The sequence below is a fragment of the Wasmannia auropunctata genome, unplaced genomic scaffold (genome assembly GCF_000956235.1).
Source record: "Wasmannia auropunctata unplaced genomic scaffold, wasmannia.A_1.0 LD336069.1, whole genome shotgun sequence".
In the NCBI taxonomy this organism is placed as follows: Eukaryota; Metazoa; Arthropoda; class Insecta; order Hymenoptera; family Formicidae; genus Wasmannia; species Wasmannia auropunctata.
In genome coordinates this window covers 1,163,256-1,190,260 of record NW_012026821.1, presented here as the reverse complement: position 1 = coordinate 1,190,260, position 27,005 = coordinate 1,163,256, and the positions used below count along the sequence as shown (strand labels likewise).

At 44.3% G+C, this 27,005-nt stretch overlaps 1 protein-coding gene across 4 annotated transcripts in view; it reads left to right on the top strand.

Annotated features, from left to right (window-relative positions):
• Positions 1-27,005, top strand: part of LOC105450054 — a 67,359-nt gene that overhangs the window by 13,265 nt on the left and 27,089 nt on the right. Inside the window, exon 1 of one of the 4 annotated variants that reach the window (XM_011689659.1) lies at positions 17,482-17,779. The exons of the other annotated variants lie outside the window; for them this stretch is intronic. The gene's annotated coding sequence lies outside the window, so the exon portion shown is untranslated. Of the gene's footprint in view, positions 1-17,481; positions 17,780-27,005 lie in introns of those variants that run through there. 4 annotated transcript variants of the gene reach the window in all.

Genomic DNA, 27,005 nt, shown 5'->3' with positions numbered 1-27,005 from the left:
TGACGATAAATCAATGTTCGGAGCCGATGTTTTGAGAAATTGTAGGTCGGATGTGGGTACTTGTCCTTGTTTGTTGAGACTTCTTTAACGAGGAATTCCTTTTCTTGTTCGTTGTCGAGTTACCGTGATACTACTAAAACATCAGACTGTAAATCATTAAACTAGACCACTAATGATTCATGCAGGTCAGTTGGCCTCGTACAGCATTCCCGTACGAGAATATGTGCCATGCGTATACGTGAAATTTCGCTTGAATTTCTTTACTTATTTTAATAAACACAATGATTTTTTTAATTTGCCCATTGATTCATATATTGTCACAATGATTGAAAAATATTGAGTAAACGTTTCTTTTTCTTATTTCTTTATAACAGATTTTATGAAAATGTTTGAATTGTTTACGCATACAATTTTGCGAATAACTAATCTATTATGTAACTCGATAAAGCTACGGAACATGCAAGTGACAGGATCATAATTTGCAATCGCGACCAAATGCGGCTCCGCGCATTCATCTTCCAATTCCAATTTTCCGTAATCGATCGACATAGTCCATCCATTAGCGGGTCCATCATACGCATCGAACGTCGTAGCGAGTATAATGACAGTGCACGTATTAGCCCGACCCACGCGAGAGTCTCCCGAGTTAAATTTCCCGTTTCCCACAGTCGCCGCCGTCGCATACAGAATTCCATGAACCAACGACGTCGCCTAGGTTTTCAATCTTTGGGGTCTACGGAGTCCCTACGGGCGTATTCGACGCCTTCCGTGTTCCAGCCGTGGACGAGGATTTGAGGACGACGCAGCGCATTAGAGACGATTAGACGTCGTAATGTCGTAGATTACATTGCCGACTTAACGAGCCTCGACCTCTCGACCGGCGCTGCAAGGTAGTAGATATGCCCCGAGTCAGGGTCCGACCAACCCCGCTATATTCAGTCAAGCATCGACAATTTTTGCAGTTTGCACAGCCATATTTACAAGTATTAACGTTCGCTCGCGAGAACATTCGCAGTGAAGCTGAGTATCTTTGCGACCAGTCGAGGTACCCTTTTATTCCGTAGACACGCCTTTCATGATCTTAAGATCTCATGACTTTATGCACTTCTTCCGCGTATAAAATTCGCATCTTGTAAAAGAACATATGGAAACTTCGAGAGCATCTACTTTGGTATTTGAGAAAAATCTTCCGCTGTGCGTGTAAAAGCTCTTTACTTCTCGGAATCTTCTATATTCTATAACGTAGTTTCCGTGTCCCGGAGATGTCGGAAGATGATGCTGCGCATTAAAGGACGATTGCACATTGGTAACATCGTAGGCAACATTAACAAACTAATGAGCTCCGGCCTGCTAATGGCAGATCCGAACTAATTACCGGGTTATGATAATCCTACCATAATTGATAGGAAATGATCTTTTAAGTGCGCCTCATACGAATTAGAATTCAAAGCTTTGACGAGAAATGCATAACGGGATCTCGTGATAATCGTATCTCATATTTGCATTTCCATAAACAACGTTTCATGAAAAATTAAATTCCATAATTCCTTGAACAATTATATTATGTGAATTTCTCTGTAATCGATTGAATCAGACGTACATTATATATTATCGCAATTTTCACATAGCTGAATCGATTTCGTTCCTTCCCACGTTCGTATCTCGCCATCGAATCTCGCGAAAAAAAATTGTAGATTATCAACGATTTAATGCCTTGACGATTCGACCTTTTCTCCTTTTTCTACTGATGGGATTTACATTTCTTCTTGCGTCGCAGTTGCGGAGGTCGGCGACCTCCCGGATCCAAGCGTTGTAGGTCTTAATCTAAATACACGCGCGCGAATGCGCGAACGCACATGGCACGTGTTAGTTCGCGGCGAATGTTCTGTCAGGTCTAACCCCGACCGTGCAACATTCACGAAGCGTGTCGTCCCGTTCGCGATACGCCTGACGTGGACCAGCCGCTGGTGACATCCGAGGCTCGCTTGTCGCTTCCTCCTCCTCGTAATTTCCTCATTCCATCGCGAGAAGAATTCCTGTTCTCCCTCTGTTCCACCGAGCGTGCTTCTGTTTCTTCTGCGTCTCTCTTTCCCTCTTCTTTTTCCTCCCTTTCCTCCCATTTTCTTTCAGATCCGTTAGTTACTTTTCTTCAGCGATCTGGAAATAATCTGCTGTTTTCTAACGATAGATGTTTCGCGTACACGGCATTGCGGCATTATCGCCGTGACTTATTTCGGTTTCGATTTTATCTCGTGCAATCGCATTCTTTCGATTTCTTCCCCATATGATCAGCGACTTTCATACGCATATGCCGCCGGAACCCTCGCGTCCATGTGTTCTCTGTCATAATATTTGCCGCGTACTCATTGAGATACCGTACGGTTGACGGCGCAAGTCCGCGTTTTTCTTCCGGTGTGCTTCTGTTTTTTTTCCACGCGTTGTCTTTAACTTGATTCCGCTTCGACTAGTATGACGTGGGCGCCCGGACGTTGACCACCCGACGAGTTTACTTTCCACCGTTGCTTGCCATCCACATCGGTGGTCGGGAACTTTGGAAAAAGATCCTCCTCGAAGTACACGGGTGATGTTACAAGTGCGCAATCTATCTTCGATATTAATAGTCTGCTGTCAGTGGAAATCATTCGACAGCCGTAAATTGCCGTGATGCTATATTAACTAAGAATACATACGGTCGTGCGCTCAATCATTTCTATTACGCGTCGCGTTTAGCTGTTTATTGAACGTAACAATCGAGCCGATTAATAATAAGACAGCTGCGTAGCCTGCGGAGTCTACGGTTCGCAATTAAAATTTAGATTCTTAGAACGTTATTTTAAGCGTCAGGTATCACGGTACCATTGATCGATAGCTATTTACTTTTCCATATATTACAGAATACTCATAGACATTTCTCGATATAACAAAATTATGAGAGAAATTACTTGCGAGAAAAACAAGTAGGTCAGATTTGCCATTTTTAATCAAGGTCACGAAATTTTATAAGATCATGCATTTCTTTCATTCGGGATACATAAATATTTCTTCCGCGCGGCTTACTGTCGACAGCCAACAATGTGGCGGCGTGAAAAATGACGATTTCGCTTAATCGAAAGAGCGGTTGCGTTCGTTGTCCCTTTCTCGTGCCGCGACTATGAATCCACAACGAGCCAATTATTTCCAGGATTTCGCGAGCACCGTTATTGGCGATTCTCGTCACGCGTATGTCTCGTCGACGCGAGACGTACGCGAGGAGCACGTCGTTCCAATTTAGAGACAAGGAAAGTTGTACAGAAGAGAAGATCTATCGTCATAGGGACGCGAATCAGTGACCGTACTGACCGTGCTCCCCTCGTTCCCTCGCATCTTTATGGGGAGAAGAATAGAGACACAGCGAGAACGCAGAAATTAACGACTGAAAGGCTGGACGAGCGAAATTAGTAGTCCCGCGAGCGATCGTTTTTCTGTGCCTTGTATTTTTTCCCCTCTTCTCAAAGATTATTCTTGACAACGATATTGGGTGAAATTTATGGCATGTTGTCGCGTATCTTTCTTGGTGAATTTGTTATACACAGTGCTTTTTGTTTCGCTATTCTATTCTTTTTACTCTCGATCCTTATATAGAATTGGCATTGATATTTTATTTCGATCATGGAAGTTAGTTATTATTTATTTCCATGATATCATGGATATAAATTTATGTCCCGGTTCTCTTCGCTCGAGACAAAAGAACATTTTGTTGAATTCGCTTCTCGTTATAAAGATTGACGACAGTTGTCAATTGGAAAAGTGAAACGAGGTAAGTTAGCAGCTTGAAATGGACACGACACAGAATTGTTAGGATAGTCAGACAAGTGTCTTCGTTAGTTCGACTTTTTCTGTAGATTGTTCCCTTGAAATTGCTTCGAAGGTAAACGTGTATAGCGAAAGAAGCAACAGGAATTAACGAGAAGGCGACAATACGCTAGTTGAGATAATTGAATGAAACTTTTTATTACGTTAGAATTCCGCCAATTACTACCAATTACAGATCAAGGCAATTTAGAACAAAAAATCTGTAGAGTTCAATCTTCGAAGGAGTTAACACATTCAAGAAAGACGTGCAAGACTTGATCGAAAATCGCGACAGATGGTTTAAGTAAAATTAGTGACTTCTGACAAATTAAGCTAATCAGATTTTTCCAGTAAATAATTATCTATAATGCATGGCTTATTTATGTGGTGTTCTGTGTGCGTCTCGAAGATGGTTACTGAATTAAGCCTCATCAGTCATCATTAGAAATGGTCGCTATAACTTTCTTCGCAAGAAACAATTACACAGCTGATATCGCCGCGCGTCCAGGAAGATTTATGAAGATAGCCATGGCTGCTTACGCCCCTCTGTACTTTTCCCTTCGTTACGCCGAGGCTAATGAAGGGAGAATGCGGTTGAAAAGCAATCTTCTTCTAGGAGGGCCAAGGGAGGCTATCCGGGAACGAAACCACGGTAAACCGCTATCGTGAAACGTTGAAAAGAGCAACTTATCGACTAATCGTGTAAGGCCGATAAATGATTCGATAAACTTAATACTCGCGTTTCATGCCCGCTAATTGCCAGGCGACTACTAAGAAGCTACCGTGCAGCTGCTTCTTTTCGATACGCGTCATCGAAGGAAAGAGGAGCTTCTGACACGAAGATGAAAAAGGAAAGAGAGAGAAAAGTAACTAGTCGGATCGTTTTACGTGCAGGATATTGAGACGAGTTCATGCTACTGATCAAATAGCAAGCTGTATAAACAAGTTCTCTCTCTCTCTCTCTCTCTCTCTCTCTCTCTTTCTCTCGTTGACACTTTAATAGATTTGAAATCTATCGCTCAGGATACTAAATACATTAATTAAATTTATTAAAATCGTGTCTTTATGAGGTAACAAGGAATTCAATTTGCTTTTTTTTTAAAGCGAGATTTTCTTCTGACTCTCTTTGAATATCGCGCTTAATTCCCTATGACAATAATTTACTAAGAAAATTTACTTCTCACGATATATCATTTTACCAATCTCCACAGAATTATTCTCAACCACGACTATGAATCATTTTAATTTCTTCATTTTATGATCTCTTACCCGGTGCAAATGAGTCATACGGTAATAATCAACCCACCGTCTCTTCATTGAGACTGTTTCAATTTTTAGTTTTCAGTCTTCAGATCTCAATTGTTGCAACTGTAAATAATAAATTCTTACATTTTATTAAACTGATACAAGAGGATTTGGATTCTCTGAAATGTTTTTTATGTGTTGTAAAGATAAGCGTTTATGATCGGTGGAAAAATGTTAAGATCCAATAACACGCGGTGGCGGAAGAGAGAGAGAGAGAGAGGAAAGAAATGCACTTATTTACTCGCCGTTTCCTGCGGTGCCTTATTACAAAGGTGTTTTGCGTCTTTATAAAACAATGTACTCCCGCGTTGACGCGTGTCATTGCTTGCTGGAATCGATTGGGTGGATTTCAGGCGGAGAAGGGAAACCGGTGATCTGCGGTCTACCGTGACAAGAGGAGTTGCGACCAGCTGCGTCAGACGTGCCGGTATTCAACGTGACGGCTGCGACGTGATGTTTAAAGGCTCGAGCAAATCATCGGATCTCTCGATCTTCGTTCGAACGGATGATCGAGAATAGTCGGAGGATAGTTTTAGCGGGTGATATCGACGCGTCCGACGCGGAACCGTGAAATTCGAAACGACAGCGAGCGCGAGGCGAAATGATACGTCTGAGATATTGCAGATATGACCAATACGCACGTACGCGCAGATCGATTTATGTGACGCATGCCGTCGTTATAGATCATAGAAAGTTTGCACACTTTCGCATATCTTGATGTATCGTGCTCTTCGATACTTGAATAATTTGTTGTACAGAAGTTACTGATAAATCAGGGTAACTCCCCTTCTCACTTAATTCAATTAACGTCGTTATCTTGTATTAAGCTGGATTCTAGCTACTATTAAACGATTAATTAACTATTGCAAATGATCTCTTCGGTGGACAGTAGTATCCTGTGCGCAGAGATTGCGCAAGTTAATCCGCGAGCGGAAGACGTCATTAGAAATAAACCAATCGCGGAAGGTAACGACGTCCAGCGGTTTGCACTGATAGCGTCCGCGGGACGCGTTACGCGCAATAATCACGACGACGTAAATTAAATATCGTGGATGTTAACTCGTGTAATATTAGCATATATACGGCGCAACGGAGTAGAGTGTCCGCGTGAATTTTTGCGCGAGGAGGCGGCGCGCGAGTCGTGCATTTTCATTAATCAAAACGCGTAATTTGCAAAACCCGTAATCTTCGCGAGACGCTTACGCGAGCGAGCGAGCGAGCGAGCGAGAAACGGATAGCTAAAACTTTTCGCATTTGTTAGCCGGTGGCAACCAACCCGACAGGATATCGCGCTCCTCTCGGAATCGGGCATTACAAACGAGCGTTTCCTTTCGCGGAGCGGAGAGGCACGTAAGCGGGACTCGATGAAGTGGAGAGTGCATACCAACCGGAGCTTCCGGGCCGTGATAGAACGCAACAAAGTTATTGCGCATTACCCAGAAGCGCTCTTACGATGCCGCGCGACGTTTTATACTGGAGTATTTGCCGTTGCTACTGACTGCCGCATGCGCGCGCGCGCCAGCCACGTGTGCATGTACGCGTTGCACGCGTTGCAAACCGTACAGAATCGCTGAATAACAAAGTGCACCTGAGAGGCTCCCGAGAGTTTGCTTTGCGTCACGTTACGTAATGTCAGAAGTCGCGAAGGTACACGGTGGAGTGCAAGGTGGATTATGGGGCCTCGGAAGCGGTGCCCGGACAAGTTTGCTTTAAGTTTTTACGCTCAGCGCTGTGTAAACACCATTTTCTCGCATGAGTCGTAGAGCTGAAGCAACAACCTTTTAAACAGCAATAATTTTGAGTAATGGCAGTCGTACGTTATCGCAACGCCTCTCGTCTCTTCCGTATATTCCTGCGGCGTTCATCATACCCTTTTCGTAATAATCTCGTGCAATTTGCCACAAAGTAGATCGCGACGTATCAGCGGCGAATCGTAAATCCCACCAAGCCATTGTAATCATAAATCCTTACCATGCGCACCAAGCTGTAAGCTTGAAGGCGCGCGCTATCAGTGGAATCTAAAACGGAAGTCCTTCTCTGCCATCCTCGCGGCTACTGACAATAACTCTATTGAGCGTTCTCGCGTTGGAAAAAAAATGCCACCGTTGCTCCACACAGAAGGATACAATCTGAGCCGCCGCGCGATTGGCGCAGGAACAGTCGAGGTAGGGCATTCTCTCGCTAAAACTCCGCATTCATCACTCCGCACTGGCAACTCGCACTGGCGCATTCGCGTGGACAGGTTATCGTGTTTCTTCTTCCTTTGAATCGAAAGGAGCATTTTCCTTCGTGGAACGGATTGGCGCATAGAGAAGCGATTTCGTAGCTTCTCGGGCGAGCGCATAACCGATTTCCGCGCTCGTCCGGAATGCACCAGCATCATCCTCTTTCCTAGCTCGTCCTAGCCTTTGCCGAGCCGCCGCGACGACGGCGGTCGTCGGTTTTTTAAGACAGCTCTTCCGGGTCATTTTCATGCTCGGTTTATGCTACCTATGCGTAACAACGGCAGCGCTCGATCGCCCGTATCGTCTAAAACGCTGCCGCGCGTATGGCGGAACGGCCCTCTCTGCCTATGGAGGAACGGATAGAAGCTGCAGCCGCGATGCTGCAGCCGCGTCCTATAAATAGACTCGTTCCGCGGCGGTAGACTGCGTGACCTTGGCGAGGAAATCACCTTTAGACCCGCCGTAGAAAAGCGAGCGACGCGAGGGGTGGACGGGGGAGCAGGGGGGGGGGGGGGTAGAGGAACATCGTGCGTGAAAATGAGGCAGTTCGATGCGGACGACGGTTCGATGAAAAGGGAGAAAGACCAGAATGACCGCCACGTTTCTTGCGAGCCTGTTATTACGTGCTCATATGAGATGCTCGGTGCATGTCACACGCTTCCCCGAGTGAGTGCATGTGGACGTGTGCAGGTGCCAACGAATCATGCGGAATGCGGAGCAATTATCGTCTAGTTCGACGTGGTGACCTCATGGAGGGGGTTTTATTTATGGGGGTAACGCACAAACGACTCTCGGGACGTATGAAAAAACGTGGGCAGTACGCCGGAGATAATAATGAATCGTCGATGGCGCGATGAAATTGCCATGAAGGCGGATTTATCGAGCTTTGAGGGAGCTTCGATTGGATATATAGCTCTCTCAGGCGTTTACCGAGCGACAGCCGGAAAATAATCAATTATTTCCACTCAGCTTGGGCCGCGAGATTACAAATAATTTGCACACCCATCTTGTGAATGTGCCATTGTATAAAATCAATTTTTTTGTCATCACCCTGACGCGAAATTAGTAAGTGAAAAAAGGTCAGTAATGACACGGAACCAATCAAGCTGGCTTATTCCCGTCACACGTTGCAGTCATTTTCGTCGTCGATGAAGTGAAGAAGGCGTTAAGTACATAGGACGCGTAGTTTCTCGCGGCGTACCTACACAATAATTACACCGATATATGATACGCGGCTACGTTACTTCACAGATGCGATGAGATAAGAACGGATATGCTAAACGCGAGAGTGCCGTAGCGGGGGGAAGGAAAACTTGTTGAACGGTCGTCGCCCCGCGTGTTCGATGAATCGATCTTCGGTGTTTATTGCGTGCAGCGAGGCGCTACGAAAGACTAACGTTAGAATGTGAGAACGATGGGGACAGAGCGGAAGTCATTGGGAAGATTAGTGCGGGAGATAATTGTAATGAAACTAGATAAGAGAGCGACGTGCTTTAAAGTCTTTATCGCATCCGCGCGCGGCGCGGCCGCGGCCGCGACGACGGAAAGAACGAGCACCGGCAAAAATAGCAACCGAAAAAGAGAAAAATAATTGTCGGTCGAAAGAAAGATTTGCCCTTCACCGTTCGACGAAACCCAAGGATCCCCCGGAGGGATACGATCTGCGGGAAAATAATGAGGGGGAAGCCCCCATCTTCCGCGTCCTTCGCGGTCACTGCTTGCTCGTGACCATCGCCTCCGTCTCGGGCAAAAACGGAACCTTCATTTGAACCTACAACGGACTTAATAACTAAGCGCCGTCCGCATCCACCGTAACCGGAATAATCCGCCGGCAGAATCGGATCCTTCCAGGATTCGCGGTGATATCGATGGTGTTTTTGCACCGAATTACGGCATTGTGCGCCACAGTAACGTCCATGGGCTGGCAAGTGTCAGTAAAGTTGCTTACTGCTCGGTAATTCACGGTATAATGAGTAATAATGAGTAATGACCGTAATTATCGCTGGTGACGACCTTCGCGAAATATTGAGCGTCAAGCTCGTCGGTTAGCGAAAATGACAGGGTGATCTAGATGGTCGCAAACCTCCCTTTCTGAAGCCTTCTCTTCGCGCCTTGTAACCTGCGCCAACGTAGTGCCAACATTGCGCGCGAGTCCTTGACCGGCCCTGAACCCAGAAGAGTGGAAAGCCGCCTGGTACTCCATTGGCTGCCGCACGGGAAGAGTCAATGCCTTTCGAACGGACGCGAACTAAAATATAGTGATTGCGAGCGGGGGTGGGTGTGGGAGGACGAAGCGGAGGAGGAAACTTATGCGAAGGAACTAAGAAATCGTGAGGAACGACTAGCTGAAGGAGAATCGGCGGGGAATATCTAAATGGGTTGTTCCTTTCGCCGGCGGTCCCTGTCGGCTCATGCCATTTCCGTCATGACGAAGGGAATTGATGATAAGTCGCCGGGGTATGCAGGAACGATGATATCATCTGATAGAGATGATATCAAGAAAATAATTTGTTACTCTGAATTTTTCATCAAATTCTCGTTACATTATTTAACCCCCTAACCGTGAAAACAGCATTATACACATATGAGTATATAGTATACGAAAAGTTTATAAAAATAAATTTTTATTCGCGCATTGATAGCCTATTGAATAAAATTTAATTGATTTATTAAATGTAATTGCAATTATACTTCTTGAATAACATTATAATACATATTAATATTTTATTATATGTAGAAATATTTTTAATTTTACTAACGAATGATTCCAAAATAGTTCTTTCATTTCTGTTGATTTTTGACTTAATTATTATTTTTTTTTTGTATTATTAAATCAGTCTTTCAACATATTTCAATAAATTGAAATTCTCACCTGATTTAATATTGCAACTTTTACATTTTACTCTTTTTTAAGATATCTATGTATCAGAACATGATTTTCGATAACGACATAACTCCCATCTGACGATCGCAGAACTTGCCTAGTCACTTTCTGGTCGCATCTATCTCTGACGTTAAATTATTAATGTTCGATCGATGTATATTCCTATCTCAGACATTTTGCGCCCAAGAAATACGAATGATTCCGACTCTAATCTACGATCTTCTAATCTTTATCGATAGTAATAGTACATAGCCATTGGTTTAGAGTCTACATGTAGTAGTTTCACGCTCCTTAGCGGACCGCTGGTGACAATAAACCGCGGAACAAAGTTGCAGAACAGCTACCTCCATAATATCATATACGCGAATTATATATATAAGCACACAGCGAATTCTACCTTATTCTTTTTAATTTTACTTCCTTTACCTCGCCAGAATCCCACACTCATCACGGGGAGATTCCCGTTGCGGAGGCCTTTCGTCTCTACGATTTCGTGAGGTGTCTCTGTTTTCTAACGGTATCGGGACACATCGAGCGATCATCTAATCATAAAACCGATACGGTGGCCCGTTCCGAAAACGCCGCGGTTACCCGTCGACAATCTCATCCCAATTTCATAGCCACAAAGAAGGATCGATCGATCGAATCAGTTCGCTTCACGAACCGATCGCTCGTGCCGATTCGTACGGGGAGACGGCATTCTTTTTCTGGGCGTCCTGAAACGACAGGCATGAAGCGCGATTCGCGGCGCGGAACGAATTGTCTTGACTGGACGACAAAAAGTCTCCTCGCCGCGATAGGAAGCGCGCCGTCGTCGCTCCTTTCGATTATTCGCGGCTCCCCGTTCGCGAAAGAACGCAGCGTTCTATCCCAACGTCCTTCTCGTCCATGTGCTAGGTGCGCGAGCGTGAGAATTCAGGCTCTCGGCAGGTGGGTACGGCTTAACGGTGATCGATTGTTATCGGGCCGCGATGGTATATTCGATTACCCGATTACGCGCCCAAAGCATCTGGCTCTCGCAACACTTCCGGGACTTCTTGCAGCAACATTCCTTTCCGTTCTGTTCCACAAACGGCGATGTGGCTTCGTGAGTCGCGAGTTTGCGCCGCGCGGAAATAAAGATCCCGAATATGATGCGTTAATCGCGAGTAACGTTTCGCAAAACCAGTTTGCGTACGCAAATTAAGAGACCTCCGCGGCGCGGATGCAACCAGCCAAATGTGGATAGGCGTTGTAAATTCAATTACCATCGCGTTACCGCATCTCCGTTCCCGCGGGCTCTCGGCAACAACAGCGTTGTTGCCGACAATATATGTATGATCTAAAGATGCTCTCTAATAATTCCAAACGTGAACCCGGGGCGCGATAAATTGTATTAGTTAGACTCATTCCAAGACCGGGCGACTTTATTGCATCGCCAGGCACTCCAGTTAATCAGCCATAACTCTCGTTGATCAGACCATGTGCTCATCTATTCTATTATAGACGCCAAGACAGGAAGACGTAGAAGGTATTCGAATGAAGGTATTCGACGGACTCCTCATCACGCTAGAGACGTCTCATTAGATTAGATTGTCCTTTTTCAGCAAACCGTGATAAATTTAGTTAGCTCGATCTCTTCTTATTCATCGTTGATGCTGGGGATAAAGCGTCAAGCTCTTTCCAAGTTTTACTTTTTACAGTTAGAAATAAATCAAATGCGTGAGATTATAGTATTAGATTAAACCTATTCAAGCTAAACCTATATTGTTTAATTAATTGATTTTAATTAATTGCTAATACCTAGTTCAAACACTTTATCTAACTCAAATTCGAATTATATCCTCACTTCCGATATCGTTAAACTACACCGGTATTGCCGGTAAGAAGTAACAACATAAATTGAAAGGAAATGGCGATAAGAAGCGGATAAATAGACGCTACGTAATAACCTGAGATCATATTCGCGTAACTAGCTGAAATATTACAAGTGAATCCCGCGCCTCGGTGCGTGAGTATTTGAAGATTAAAGCGTCTCTCTCGCGGATCGCAGAACCGTGACTGAAAGGTCTCGCTATTTCTTCTGACACACTCGCTTCCTCGACGTTGCACGTCGGCCGCGTAACGAACGATCGAGCGAATCAAATGTGTTGCCGGAGTTCTACAACAATGGTGTAACGTCCGATCTTAACGAGCGTGGCGGGATCGGCTGTTGCACTCGCGCTACGTTGCACCCGCTCAAGGTGACGCTTCGCAAGTATTACAGTTTTTGCCGTAACGTCTAACGACTCGGTGCGCCGTGACGAGAAGAGCGCGTCTTTAATATCTCTCAACGTTAACAATGCATAAACAATGTTTTGCTCTTTTTTTTTTTTAAAGCGGATGCACGTGCAAGGAAGATGCGGACGCAACGGCCTAGTTCTATCGCTCTCGTAATTACGCATTATCGTAATGATCCGAGGATCGAGAAACTCCGTAAGGGAATCTTCCGCCGCGGGAAGGTCGCCTCACTCTGCGCCAAGTGCGGTCGTTTATCCGCCACGCAACGCGAGTCGCGCGACGCAGACAAACGATCGTAAAATCTTGAGGGGCACCACAGTTAGGCAGTTGACCCCGCAATAACCCCTGCGCCACCACACACGCTCCTTTCGTGATCCCCGCACGCCTGATCAGCCGCATTTTCCACGCCCACGCACACGGCCGCGTGCGCAACAAGCTCGTAAAGTACCGAAATGCCACAGTTAGACGCCTCGGCCTACCGATCATCGTCGGAATAACTTCGCACGATCGACACCGCGCGAGAGAATGATGCTGAGAAAGACGTAACACGGCCGCCTGATCCCTTTCGCCGAAGTAAATGCGCGTAACACTTTCGCGCGGGATATAATGGTCGCGTGCAGGTAAACGCGCCCGTATATCCGTATATATACGGCCGTTTTAAGGATGCATTTATACAATGAGCTATTAATATAGTTTATCGTGCCGGTCGAAGAATCTTGCACGCCATCGCACGAGGATTGAGAAATAAAATTTATTCCAAGTGTCTATACAAGTGAGAGAGAGAGAGAGAGCGGTAATCTACAAAAGAAAATTCTCCGAGTGTTTCCCTTGGTATAACGCCTGACCCACAACCCTCATCCTGCACACCTTCGACACGGATCTTACGCGGATCTTACGTGGTTATAAATATATAAGAAAACCGCAAATTCAAGAATTGCTTACGCAGATTTTGTAAAAGGGTAATTTCGCTCTACGCTCTAGCGGTCGTACTTTCTTGTCCGTTCGAGTCAAACGCCCCTACGACAAACCACGCATTCATTATATTGTTAACAACAGTGTTATACATCTTCTTTGTACCGTTGCAATATTTACGGCGTAAGCTCGTGAAAACGGTAGTCGTAGTTTATTGCATCCCGTAGTTCCGTCGTGATTTCACGCTCTTCTTCGGCATTGTCCGACCGTACGTGGGGCTAAAACCGCGCGGAAGTTTTATGATCGCGAAAATTATAATAAAAAGGAAACGGGCGTGCCTGCCTTCGCGTCGCCAAAACGCGTCGAGGATAGTTAAGCCGCTTGTACGATTATTGTCGCAATAAAAAAAGGGCTCGGGCAAATGGCTTGCACGAGATGATCCACATCGACATTTACGTCAGATAAATGTTAAGAGATAAAAACGTATTCCGCGCGGCATGTACGTCGCCGCGTCTGAACGCGGAAACGGTCGTGCGCATTTTAGAGCGGGACTAGCAAACCATAAAACTCTACAGTTAGACACCTAACTTGATTTATAGGAACGCCCATTTGCATAGTACCACATGGACACCGCCGCTAATGCGCGCATTAGATCACCGAGCATAAAATTCTACAGTTAGGCACTTAGACTGACCAACCTCGCTGATTTCGGTTGGTCCGTGTGCTACGGTTCTGTTCATGGTCGATGCTCACGTTGGCGACCGTCGTAAACTCGTCCTAGGTCGCGTAATAATCTAGCTGTGCCATCAAGGTAGCGATTTATGTTACCAAAAAGTTTTGCAAAGCTTTGTCAAATTTATTAGCTCCGTGTTAAGTGTAAAGTTAATTAATTAATTTTCAAATAAAAATCTTTCTTATTGAAGTCATTTAAATTCGGAACATAACCATATGATTTTATCATTTGTATAACAAATTATTTTTTGGCAATTCTCCTTTCCGACATTTAAGTACGTCTCGGGTATCATCTTTGTTGAGAATCGCCGCAAAGACTCGTTAACGAAGAGAGCCGAGTACGAATACCTGAGAAGAAGAGAAAGGGAATAATACGAAAATCACTACTAGGAAGGGATCAGCCGTAAAGGGATCCTGCCTCTAATGGTTACACAGTCAGCACAGCGTCTACTATTATATACCTAGGCCAAAGAGAAAAGAGTGAAGATAAAACAAAAGAGAGAAGAGACGGACACAGGACCTTCTAAGTTAGAAAGGAAGGTGAGGGGGGGGGAGGGAGGGGGACATACGAAGAGCCTAGTGACGGCGCGCAAGACAGAGACCCGTTGAATAATCAACGATGGTAGCTATCCAAGGTTAGCGGTAACTCTCGGTTAAATCTTGGCTCTTCGTCATTGTCGTAACCCGATTTGTTCCCGACGAAAGTGCCATTCACTTCTTTTTCGCGTTTACCTTTCTTTTTATGAATGATCAACTTTACACAGATCTCTGATGCAGGCTTCATTAAATTGCTCTTACTCTTTGCAGACTCATTCCGTACCCGCGATATGATATTTCTCCGCGGGGAGTAAAAGTGAATTGATATTCATCTGTTTCGCATCCGTGAGAGCTTTTCTTAAATCCGCGTCATTAGCCTTCTGTCCTGTTTAAGCAATTAGAATGGTGAATATGGCCGACCTCCCGTGGAAACGTAGATGAACCCGCGTTTCCCTCGGAGATTTTCCTTTGACAATTCCCGCGCGAGCCGGTAACGATGCTTGCGTGTGTATAACGACTGGTATTAAAGCGAGAATCTTCAATTTGCTCCTCGAGTTTTTCTTAGAAAAAAAAATTCTGTGGGCAACGGGGTAACGAGTCAGCAATATTGTTCACAGGGTTTCCTTGCTCTTTTGCAACTCTTAACGACATCCTCAAAGCGCACCGCTCCGCAATATCGCAAGACTATATTTAGCTTCGTCAAACGTGTCATAATTTAATCGTTCGTCCAATTAATCGTAACACACTGTAAGTGAAAATTATCCAATATACATATACATATGAAAGTATGTATATACATATACGTGAGCGTTATTTTCATTAAAACGTAAACATTAAACGCAGGCTCTTTGGATTTCATTGCAGAGATTGGAACTCAAATCTTTTACGTGCACTCTAAGATGCATTCACGATTGCAACATTCGTGAAAGATAATGAGAGAGAGAAAGAGAAAGAGGCCTCAGTTTCAATTAAATTTTCCCCAGGTTTAATCTTAGTCGCAATGTTGAGCAATAACATGTGGCATAATTTTACGGCTGTATTAGCGGCGAGTGCTTTCTCTGATTGGTACAAATCTTCACAGTTATTTCGAGCATGAAATCGACCGCTTTTAACAGCGAGTCCGTTCGAACGGTTGCGAGAACGCGGCGAGGCGATACGATGCGATAAAATGATGCTTCCTTTTATTCAAATAAAAATCAACCCCTTGCGTTGATTGATATGGCTCATAATGTTTGCAATTCTAGCGACGATATAAATATCCGGTTAACGATCGGTTCGTATGCCTAACGATTAAAGTGGTGTACGTTCTGGTAAACCAGATACGCTGCTCAACGACAGCTCGTAAATTCAGATCGTCCCGCTATTAATCGGACCAGTAGCATAAGCGAGAATCAATCTGTTAACGAAGGACAAACTTAATCTCGACATATAAATGTATAACACGGTTCTGTCTCTTTTTCCAAAAATAATTTACGGGATTTTCCATGAATAATTGACGTTTAAAATTATATTCTGAAATTCTAGTAATATGTTTTACGTGAGTATAAGTACACACATGCAATTCTATACCGAGCTTGAGATAAATCACAAGACAATTTCCTGAGGGGTTATATATTTCCTAGATGGCATCCCGGAGACCGAGATGCCGTACAGCCTAGAGTTTGAAAAGTTTGTTAGCGAAAATTACGTCGACCCCGAAACTCGGAGAGAAAGGATCGTTATTTCGGTCGATTGTTGGCATTCCATCGCGTCTGAATCTATCGACTCCTTCGCACCGTTCAAGTTCGTGAATAACAGTTTCACGGCTGACGGTTCGCGACTGCCATTACGTTTACGGTGCCGCATAGATGCCGAAGTTACGAGGCATCTCTTCTCTCGTGATGCCTCGCAAAAGTCGTTGGTTACACTTCGTGCTGTTTGTGAACTCTGTGTCGCTTTTTAGCTCGTAGCCTGAAATTATACGTTTGCGGCACCGATGGTGGCCTACCGGGCACGTTTACATTTGTTTAGCGTCAGGTTTACATTAATGCAAATCGTTTCTTATACACTGCATGTCGCAATCGAAAATGATGTACAGTATAAGCTATCCGTCGTGTTAAACGTCGCGTTAATGAGCAATAAAATATTATTAGCATAATTATTCGCGTCAAATGCCGTAAGGCTGATCAGTATGTATATTCAAGTCTGAAACTTGTTCCGTGTGGCATGTTCTAATATTGCAATTCCTTTTAAATAATAAATTATTAATTAATATAATTAATGCATTAACTTACTTTAAATAATTCTTGGTTTATTAAAGTTTATTTTATTTTTCTTTATTACCTTGAAAAAAGTATTAAGAACAGTTTACCGATATCATAATTTAAAATCGACTTCTTTTTATTTTGTGCCACACTTCCACTGTTATTATACTTAATCCATATGCCTGACGCGCGCGGTCTAATTTTTCTTTCTTGACGTATCGGTCGATCGATAATACGATCGAGGAGGCCTTAAACACGGAACAGGACAGAAAGAGAGGGAAAAACGGTAAAATGTCACTGTTCCCTAATTACGCCGGGTAACTAGCCGGGCCGTAGGAAGAGAGACGCATGGAAACATCGCGGCTCCGCGGAGGCAGTCGATCCCCCAGGATGGAGTCTCGCGGTACCGCTAGATTTACGGGCCAATCCGTGGACGCCTTTAAGCGGCGTTCTCCAATCGTTCTCCAGTTATAGCCGGCAACCAGCCGCGACCCACCACTCGACCCACTCGGTTTATAAAGTCAGGCGGATGCGCTGCCTCGAAGACAGAGCCGTGCCGACAGTCCAGCTAACAGGAGCGTCTTTTTTTTTTCTTACGTCGAGAGAGCGATCGGACGTCAAGTGTTCAAGTCGCGTGTGATCGGCGCGGTGTCGAAAAATTTTGGCGGAGAGATCACCATCGAAGTACGCCGATATCTCCGCCACCCTCGCTCGAAAGACAGAGACATTCCGGGCTTGACAAAGTTTGGGGGAAAAAAAACCGGTTCCAGTGATTAGAACTAATCAAGTGATTAGAGACCGGGGTGAAACCTAGGATCTGGGATCGCGGTATCAGTGGATAGCCGGCTAAGGTACGTGGGATTTTGGTGCTAACACTAGTGCGAAAAGTGTCGCGTTCGTTCTCGCGCGGAAGGCACGGCCGACAGGGTACTCCGACGTGATAAAAAGTGTCAACGACCAAACGGGTTCGTTGGGTGCGAGACGTCTGCGGATGGAAGATCGCTTAACCGCGATTCCGCGGATCTCGGTTCCGCGAGATCTCGAGAAGTGATTGCGCGTGGAAAACGTGCAGAAGTTCACGGCGAAGGTCCCGGCTCGTCGGCGGTGCCTTGGGTGAACGTTCGTCGAGTCGATCGACCTCGAATTGCGCGATGCAGCGTACCGATATATCCCGTGTAGCAGTGAGGATTTTATTATCACAGTGCTCCAAAAGAGAAAGAAAGTGGATATATGATACATAATAATTTGCGTTCGACGAAAATAGGATTAAATCCTTTTTTTTTTTTAATAAATCGGAAGCAAATTTTGAATAATGTCGAGAATATAAATCTTATCTATGTAAAATATAAGTTCGTCGATCGCACCGGCACTTCTCGCGGCCGCCATTCCCACGGTGAGAGCTCGGTTCAAAGTCAGGGCCGTAGCTGTTGAGCAACCGCGCGGTAATAGCACGCGGACGTTACAAAAGCGCATAAGCTACGCCCAGGGAGAAGGTCTCTCGTGTCTCTCAAGGATGAGGTGATTAATCCCCTTGTATTCCGCCGAGATGCATCCTATCGCGGGCCTCATATATCTCAATAATAACGCAATGTTGAAATCTCTTTCAATATTCGATAATGCGCGCCGTGTTCCCCGATTTTATACTTATATCTCGGAGAAAAGAAATACTGTTAATTTTTATTAGTATTTCATGTAGGCGTCTACAAGATACGGTTGTACGTTGTGACTACAGCGCTTCAAAGGGTTATTGTTACATACCAATGGCTACGTACGCAAGAGTACGGGATTTTTTTTTAATGCGAGACAAGTGTGCGGAGGCTGTAACCGAGGGCGCGAAAACGAAACTCATTTCTCTTAAGCGGCGTGTGACGCGTACGCGCCGCTCGATTCTCGGTCTCGTTCACGGCGTTGATTTGCTTCGCGCGTTCATGGATTAACCCTGCACGCGTGTAACGAATGGGAGAGAGCTCGAATAGAATAGCTCTTCAAGGTCGAAGAGATTATTCTTAGTTGAACGCGAGAAAATGGACGTCTATAACAGAGACTTTGATGCCGCAATATTGCCATTTCTATGTTGAGCTTCATCCGTATGATTTATTCAATAATTTTCAATGATTTTTCGAACTTTAGTCCAATGAAGCTGTACAATGTCTATGAAATGCCTGTATAGCTCAGCGAGAAAGAAGCGTTGTTTTAAAAAACGAGTTAAGCGTCCAATTTCGTATATTCGTTTTACGTGTCCCGAATATTCATGCTGGTACCTCTGGTTGCTCGTGTATCGCCAGTCCATCGACCCGCTCAACTTATGAGTCAGAAGACAGACACTTGTTTGCGAAATTGATAAATGTTATATTTTCTAAGTAGAGTATGAAATTAAAGAGAATACCGCGCGAGATACTCAAAACATTAGTTAAAATAAATTTCAGACTTGTGATCGAGAAAGTAAAATGTATAAGTAAATTATTCCTATTCAGATATTATGACTATAGATATTATAACAGTAAATTAAAATCTATTCGGATGCTATTTATTTGCTGAGCAATTGTGCCGCGAGAGTTTTATGAAGCTACCAGCTGGTAGCTTTCAGCGATGGAACAGTTCTCGATCTGGAGAGTTCAACGCCAGGGAAGCGTAACGTCTTCCGATACTGTTCGCGCTACAAAGAGATTCTTCCACGAAATTTATGAATCATTTGCCTCTAAAAGTAGCACAGCTCTTTTTAGTATATGTGTATATAATATTTTTTAATGAATGCAGTTCCTTTTATAATTGTAAATGCGAATTGAATATGTCATATTAATTTCATTTTATCAATTTAGTATTGCCAAAGAAAAGAATATTGCGAGGCTATAAAGGCAACACTTGTCATAATACGTAGGTTGAACATTTACTACTTTCAAAGTAGATGTAATGTCCGCCCAAGAATCACACACGTGGGATGGGAATTCGATGAATTATGCAGACGTTTATGTTACACGTGTGCGAGCGACGTGACGAGAGTTTTGAAATTTTGCTGCTTTGCACAGTTCGGGCATTCCGTGTGAAGAAAAAAAATTTAGGTTTCTTTTGATTTGCTTAAGCTTTATAACAGTTAATAGGAATATCTTGCTTATACAAAATTAACAAGATTGAGTTTATTCATTTTTATTTTTTCATATAATTCGTTATATATATGACAGCTTTATGATAGATAATATTCAGCAAAAAGATTTTGTTAGGACAATCTGAGATCAAAATTATATGCAATAGAACTATGTGCGAACTTAAGTCACGTATAATTATAAATTTACTCTCATTATGTAGTTGTAACTACTTATGAAATGTGCTTTAATTACGAATTGCGTTTTAATTATCTACGCATAGTATATTGTAGCTTGCACGATCTTGATTAAATCTCAAACGAGATGAAAATTGCTAGACACATTTTCCTACGATTCTCGTTACGCGTAGCAATTCTGACCGCGTACTACATTCACTTCTCACATTTTGCTGTTAGGTTATGATCAAAAACTTTGCAAGTTACTGATTTAAAAACTGCTATTATGCTGATAATTACTAGTCTCTACTAATGAGTATCTTTTTACAACGCATGTTTTTCTTATATAATTTAGATTCTGGTAACTCCAACCATAAAATTCAGCGATGCTTAACTGCTCAGCGCGAAATATCACATACAAAATTAAAAAATGGACGATGTAAAAGATAAATATCTAGTTGTACTCGCTAATTCATTTCTGTCTATTATATACTGTAAATTAATGTCTATCATTGTCCAGATTTTTATCATTAGACTCTTTTAAAACGTAACAATATTTTTATTATTATATCACATATATTTTATAAATTGATCCGGTTCGCTCTTTGATTATTAACTCATTGTAATTCTATAACTGCTACCTCTTATGATATTCCGCAATCATCTTATGTGATACTTACATCTTTCGCATTGTTTCTGTTTTTTTTTTTGGCTACCGTATGCTTATTAGTTACACCTCAATTTACTTTGGTTATTACGTTTCCTCCACGATCGTATAATGTCTTTAGAAAACCTCATTGCGCACGATCGCTGTAAAGCGCTCGGTTTTATTGGCCGACTGCCCCGAATGATTCCCTGCAATTCCGTCATGTTGCACCGAGCGACCTTCGCTTATAGTGTATGCTTGAGCGATGCGCTGCTCGATCATTGGCACGGTATCTTGGTTTCTCGTAATTGCCCTACCTCCACGTGGGGCACCCGATATGAAAATTCCATTAGCGTATAGACGAGATTGGAGATCGCGACAATAGACAATTTAAACGAGGAAAGGGAGGAACCGGACACAAAATACTTTATCCCCAGGTGCAAAATCACCGCGGCGTGACCGGCTCGCTTCTCTTCGTCATCTTCGTCATCGACGTCGCTTCAATCAGAGCACCAACCACGATCAGTTTTTGCCTTATCGCCGCGGTGAGATTCATGACGTTGGACCTAAGTAAGAGAGACGAGATATCTTTAATCTGTGCGTTTTGTCGCCCTTTGATGACGCTCACAAATGAGATTTTTTTAATTTTACGATGAGTCGACGTATCGTTCGTTTAATGAAGTTGCATCTTTATGAGATGGTACAGGCCGTGGAAGAGGAAACATTATTCTTGCGATTAAAACTATAAGATGTCATTATGCCGAGAATGAAGCAGATTAAATGAAAGGGAATCGAATGCACGCGATAACGTGAATTTTCTGAGACATTTATTGCGAGTTTGCATATCAATTTTTAAATATAAAATAGCATTAACGGAAAGAAATAATATTCTCAAATGAGGTACACGGAAATGCACATAAATGCGACAATAATAATGTAAAAATCTCTGCGTCGGGATGTAAGTGCTTCTCGGAGACCATTATGACACGTTGATGGCAGCTGCGTCGGCGTGAGATTAATTTCGAGGCTTTGCTTAAGCCGTGCTTAAAGTCTATTCGCAAATCGTTTACCTCGTCAGAAAGGATTTTGCATCGGGCTGCCGAGATATCGCGGTATCTAAGGGGCGTAAGAACGGTTTCTCGCGCGGCGCGCATCCGAGTCCGCGAGTGTGTTTTTCGCGTTCTCCTCCTCTACCTTCGTTTTCCTTTTTCCCTGACGTCGTTGCAAGCGCGACCTGCCCCACTATCTTGCGCTCTCGAGCGACGGAGGATCTTGCAGGCGCCGCCTGGCCGTTGACCCCGAGCTGCCAACGGCCCTGACCAAGACTCCGTTTAGCTTGCACGCTCCTTCCATCTCCATCGACTACTCTCGTACAAACAGGCCGATACGTGCCGAGTACGCCGTGTGTGAATACGCACGATCCTCCCCTTCGAGCTGGAAAGAAGTCAAAGCCATGCTCCACCTGTAGCGTGATCGGCGGCGATTCCGAACTCTTGCTCAAAAAGACGACTTTGCGTTATCGGCGGAAGGAAATCGCCGTTTATTTCTTGTTACATCTTGTTACCTTCATATCTTGAAGAAGAGATATCCTGTCTTATTAAGGAAATTATAGGTACGCGCCTCTTTATTCGCGGCGGAGTTTTAAGATTCCCTGGCGCGGCGTACGTTTAATATTTTTGATTTCTCTGACAAAGACGAGGGGATCGCTTTCTCATACGCGCTCCCGTCACACCGGCCACTCTTACGTGCTTGAAGCAAGTAGAGGAATGAGACCAATAATCGTAAAAAGAAACGCCCAGAAGATACCGCGGGATGTTCGAACAGGTTGTATCTCGGTTGACTACCCGTTTCTATACAGGTGCTCGTCCATCTGGCTCTGCAGGAAGTATCACATAGACCGAACGTAGCTTGAAATTAACTCCCCGCGAGTGGCACGCGAAACGTATCTGGAATAATAAAGTATCGGGAATGATGGCTATACGTTTCCGAACGAGTAATTCCGACAAAAGTATATAGAGCGATAACTAAATTCAATTCACTGCGATAATCTTCAGCATGTGTGTTACTTTTACCGGCACGTATAGGAGACCTCGATTTTCCGCGCGACGAAAGCATCATTAGAATTCCGCAGATTGTAACTCTACCGCGATCCACGTCAGCCTATGAGAATGGACGGATCTGCAATCCGTAAATTGCTCTGCCTACTTCTACCTTACATAAAATTTCAATCTTGAAGACAATCGTTGACACTCGAGACAATTGCTAATCTTAACACCGTTAATCTTAATCGGCTTAAACGCTCGTTCGCATTCTCCGACGTCGGAGGCAAATATGTCACCTGTCCGGGATGATGCATAGCGAGGTCCAGCTCGCGCCGGCTTTTTCTAAAGAATGGCATAACGGTCGGCGCGCTTGCTTGCAAATGAATTCGCAAGTGAATTCCCATCCGCTAACAATAACGTGCGGCGCGTATAATCCCGGGATCGTGAACCGACATATGTGAGCGCTCTATTCATCGGTCGGCGCGTCGAGTGTCGGGTCAAGGCTCCCGTACGCGCAAACGCGTGTAAGACGGTGCGTAAAGGGCGAACGAACCTGTGTGGAGAACGGCGACAGTTCGACGCTCGTTATTAAAGCGCTTAGCACGTTTCAAAGTCGCTTCCTGGCGATACTCGACGCCATGCAGGCAACGCAACGCAACGCAGGGCAATGCAACGTAACGCAACGCAACGCATTGCACGCGCGCGATTACATAAGTGCAGTAGTAGTGCCTTGTAGAATGAACCTCGGACCGTAATAATTTCGTGTTATCTCTGGTGTTTCTTCCCCGATGCGTTTTTCGCTTGAATATACTAATTGCCCTCGCGCATTTAAAAATAACACAATATGCGCGGCTGCCTCGCGTGCTACGTCGCGCTTTGACGTGCGCACAAAGTGCAATTGGACGCCGATGCTGAAAACGGAAATGGATACGCACGAGAACCTTGTCCGATGTCTACTTCTTGCGAGTCGTCGTTCAATACGTTCCCGGAATCTCGCAGCTAAACGCGAATACTAATTTATCTGGTTAATTCATCCCGGCTATTTCTTCGCTATTCATATTATTCCTCTGAAACGAATTACTTTACGCGTAACTCTTAAAACTCCTTCGTGTCCATTGTCCATATCTCCGGTGTTACGGTCCTCTATCGCTCCACCAGTCTGTAAAATGCTTACCTCACACAAGTAAACACAAATCACACCATACATACACACATCATGCGCGCGGAAGATGCATATGGCACACCACGCAGCCGGTGGAAACGTCATTTGGTCGACTCGCTAAAGAAACTAATCGCCGCTGCGCTTCGTAGCGGATAATAAACCGTGCTAGTGGGTCATCAATATCGAACCCTCGCTCGCTCGGGGCTATTAGGCGGACACGTAATAATCAGTGGGCCCCGTACGCCGCGCGGGATCAGGTCGTGCAATCTGCAAAGCCGGCAACGTGCCTGGCTACACGGCAAAAGGCAAGAGGCGCCGATCGAAACGTGCGCTTTGCAAATTGATCGATTAACGGTACGGGGCAACGAGACACGGCGTGAAAGGGGGTCATCGACGCCGCGGTGAAGATATATTATCGGGACGCGTGAAACGCGGGGGGGACGGCCGCGTGCGACAGCGCGAAAGGAATCTCTCGTTCCAAATAGTTTGTTCGGCTCGACTGATTTTTGAGGACTGCAAATAAAGAGGAGACAGCGTTGAAACAGATTGACACACGCATTCCTGAGAGTACAGAGATGTCATAATAAATGGAGGACGTTTAACGTGTATCCGGGACCGTTATTAAACTAATCCGCACTGACAGTCGCACGACAGAGCAACTATAAATTATCGGCGAGCTTCGCTCATCGCGAATCCTGATATCTGAAATGATTGGAGATAAATCTGCGTTTACGGCTCGTCGGAGATAATCGATTCCGGCAACTGTGAATACGCGCGACTCATGTTATATGTGAGCATGCCGGTGTGATAAAGATATCTGATACGCGATCGGTACGATGACACCGGAAAAGTGGAATAATCCGCTTGCTGGTGATATTACACACCGCGCGAGGATCGGCGTTTATTTATATTACATGCCTTTGACCTGGTTAGACGGCAATCTCTCGAGCAATTTCCAACCGAATAACTGCCCACACACACGCTCATCCGCCTTGTGCTTAGCGGTCCTCGAGACCACAGAATCTTTTTTCCATTTTGAATCACGCGAGTCGTTTGCTCGACGGAACTGCTCGTCCCTCGTCACCGTCGTGACGATTTAGCCCATCCGCCGCGACCCAGGTGGAGGAATTCCGCTGCGTCTTATTGATATCTCGAGATGCCGGACGCGCGGCGTACTGCGGCATTCCTCTCCTCGGTGAGAATAATGAACGCGGAAGATGGAGAACAGCTGGGCGTTGTGAATAGATTATGGCCGAGACTCGCTCGGTGACAAAGATGATTCGCGTTCGAACTACGGTCTCGCGATCGACCGCAAATATCGGTCCATCCTCTTAATCGTTACCCCGATCGCCGATATTCGAGACGCGGAAGCACAGTCGCCTGGGGTTATCGTTCCGAAAGAATTCGTAAATAGGATTTTACTGTGTTTATTTCATAGAACACATATCTTTTGAATGCTTCTGCAAGAATGACTGATTCGTTGTCACTTGAGCTTAGCGCACTTACAAAGCCAAGCTCTATTAATACTCATGTTATATAGATACATCATATTCATTCACATGTTTTTGTGAAAATAATACTGTAATAGCTATTTAAAAAAAAGTGGAAGCAGTCTACATAATTTAATTAAAAAATAATAGATAAGAATAAGAATAACGATAAAAACTAGACCCACTTATGTTTAATACTCACAGAATAGCGAAAGTTAAAGCTCATTTTTTATTTATAAATCTTAATTGAAAAGAAAAAGAGTTTCTTGGATGGAGATATGAGATCAACGATGTTCATACAAACGCGTCAATTTTGCAAATATAGTAAATTATAATAAATTGTGATAATAAATTATAATAAAAGTGATAATAGCTTCAGATTGAGATCCTTCAAATACGTTTACGAAATTTTGATACCGTTATAAAAATTCACGCGGAGATCCCTTGCATCTGATATCTCCTGTCTGTGAATCTCTCAACGTGCTCACTCCAATTAGAAAATTGCTACGGTCTCGTCGAGCATTCGTGTCACGTCTATGATTTTATTGAAATAAGTGACTCATCGTCGTTTCATTTTCTAACTCCGACCACAGCAGGTAGTTTAATTTGAAACGTTGATTTGCGTCAGGCCTCTGCTGCGAGATGAGTGCTTCACGCTACTTGATATCCGCGTCGATAATCGCATACGTGACTCGTGGTGTTAATCGGTATTCGTACGATCGCTTAAGTTAGATATCAGAGACCAGAAATAACGGGAGAAATAGTCTTAGATAACAGCGCTATTCACGGTTGATCCACGGTCAAATTGCGGCGCGAGCCGCTAAACGGTAATTCGAACTTTCTCTTTGAGTTTCGAGATGAGCTTGTGCGGGTGAATGTAAAAAGCGTGTCTTCTCTCGAGCCGGACGCCGCCATTCATTTTCGACACGTCGTGCGAGTTAACGGCTTTAGGATCCACGTTAAGTAGCGTTATCACATAGGGGCGATGCCACGCGAGATAATACGTTGCACCGTGGAGAATCCGAGTGAGAAATATATCCCTTTCTCGGAATTTGTGGCACGGCCAACGGTATTCGCGTCCGCTGATGAATAGAGAGAGAGAATGTTCCCGAATCCATTCGGGGGCGGTCTCTGCGAGGCTCGGTTTACGCTCCTATCTCGTAACTTGCGGGCTGTGTACGCGTGTATCGCCCCGTTGAATCCAGACATCATTATGCGCGGTCCGATATAATGAAAGAGCTATATCCGAAGAAGAAGAGGAGGAGGAATGCCGAGTTGTATAAGCGTATGCAAACGTGTCACGTGTGTGTTTTATGTGCAATACCTTTGCAGATTGTAACTCGCGAAACGATCGTTACATCCTTAGAGCGAACCATATGGTGATACGTATGGGATTATCGAGGCTTTTTTTTCATTGTACGGATTCTCTATTGAAAATGTCCTTATTTCCGCCGTATTGCGCAACTTAGCCCAATTAATAG